Here is a 2,232-nt window from a genome sequence, read left to right as displayed (position 1 = left end):
ACCCACCGGGAGGACCTGACAATTACCTCAGCAGTGTTCGGCAGTTTCCGCCATGCATCTCCCAGAATTCAATGCGGCACAACAAACATGGCTCCCAAGAAGAGGATTGTTTCTTCGGGGCAAGAGTCCGACAAAAACACCAAGAAAACAAGGACGATTTTGTCGTATCTCGGCAAAACCGGCAGCCAGCATGACTCCAACAACAACAGCGACAGATCGCGCGTCCGCGAGGGGGACAAAAATGAATACGGTCGCTGTTATAGTTGGATACGTATATATTGGTAAATTGTATAGGTTTGTATATATTGTATTGTTGAATCATGCAAAATTATACTGATATTATATCCCTTTCGAAGACAGCAACAGTATTTTACCTTTATTCATCGATACTTTTGAATATTTTGTTTTCTCATACCAAGCTACACTAATACATGTTTTGTGTGCATGTTCTATTTTTTTTTACTAGTGCTGTGTTGCCTGTGGTGCAGACGAGCACAAAGTAAAACAGTCGCCCTGTAAGACAAAGCTCATAGGTTCAGTTCTGTAGCTCTCGGTAGTTCTGTAGCTCTCAGTTCTGCCATGATTAGTTTGTACCCAGTTCTCTGTTGTTAGTTTAGAGCAGTGAAGCCCCTGCAGTAGTTCTCAGTTCAGTTCATGACCTTGCACTTTAGAAGCCAGGCAAACACCATGAACCCAAACGTCTTTCCATTTGCCAGTTGGGTTTTATTCCTTAATGGCATCAATTCTTTGCATCATCGTAAGATGTAACAGAGTGTAGAATTGAAACCTTGCTTTCAATTTAAAACTACAGGTTGCCGATGCAAACACTGTGAATGAAGTACATTTTGGGTAACAATCTATTGTTCAAGCTAGAAACTTAATCTTGACAAAATGTAACATGACGTGTAACATGAAAATGAATGTTTTGTTTCTTGAAGAACAGTTGTGTTCTATTTTTTTATTGTGGTGATGCCTTTATTAGTATGTTGTGTGGAAGGATAATGTGTGTGTGTGTGATAACTAGTACATTTATGAATTAGTTAGTATACTTCAAGTTGTAGTAGCCCGCAGTGTCAGGGCGAGGGGGATGAAAGACCTGTGGAGGGATCATGGAATCACGGACGATTGCTCTAAGACAACGAGGGAGGCTCAGCCTCCTCTAAAAATGACGAACATCATGTAGGATGAATTGCGCTAGGCTTATGTTATAGCCGACCTTATAACATTGCTATTTCAGATCCAGAATCATAGAAATATATGTGCTCAACCCAACTACAGTGCGAAATCATTCTGTTAAAACTTTCCCCAGTTCGCCTAATGTGTGCGTGAGTTTTTCCCCCTCGTGACAGCGCGATGCAGCCCAGCCTCAGTGCACTTCAATGGCATTTGGGAGCTCTGCGCTTTTCAATCTCAAAATGCAAGACGGTTATTGGACAAATACTGCGAAAACGCCCGCCTACGGACTCCCAGCCTCACATGGGAGGGACATGGCAGTTTCCACGAGGAGACTGGTGATTGGTGAAAGCAGCCGGATATTTTCTTTGATTGACAGCTCGTTTCAAATATAGACAGGCAGCGGTGAATCTCAGTTCAGTCGCATGCGGATTCGCAAGTGCTGTGGTGTATTGTAAGAGATCAGCTTACATTTTGATTTCATTCATTACATACGGTTTCTACCAGCTTTTTTAGTTTGTATATATTTTCATTGTAAATAAAGTGTAAATATAGTGTTGTCAAGTTTGCTATCTTAGTTCTAGAAATTTCATTTATTTGAGTGACTGAACTTGAACTTGAGGGGGCTAGTCAGCTAGCAAGAAAGCTGCGCACGGATGCCAAGCATTGCTGATTTAATTTTGGCGAAGCCATTTGCCAGTCTTCCTTTCGAGGAAAAAATTAAAATTAAAGAGCAGGGTAGACCAACGCCTCAGATTGACTTGGTGAAAAAGGTAGGGAATAATACTCGTTCCTTTCAGCTCTCCTGGTACGAGAAAGTGAATTGGCTAACAGCAAGTGACCCACATCAACAACAGTAAATAGGCTACTTTAGTAATATGTCATGGATGGACCAAAAATATAGAATCTATTTAAAATGTTTATGCTGAGTATATTATATTGGAATATATATTTCTCTGGATAGGAATTAAACACAGCTACAATTTGGAAAACATTTTTAAACAAAAACACAGCTGAGAACGTTTCACACTACAGACCTGGATTAAAAGTGAAGGGTTA

This window comes from Neoarius graeffei, chromosome 21 (genome assembly GCF_027579695.1).
Source record: "Neoarius graeffei isolate fNeoGra1 chromosome 21, fNeoGra1.pri, whole genome shotgun sequence".
In the NCBI taxonomy this organism is placed as follows: Eukaryota; Metazoa; Chordata; class Actinopteri; order Siluriformes; family Ariidae; genus Neoarius; species Neoarius graeffei.
The sequence above is the reverse complement of the archived record's forward strand: the minus strand, read 5'-3'. Positions refer to the sequence as shown.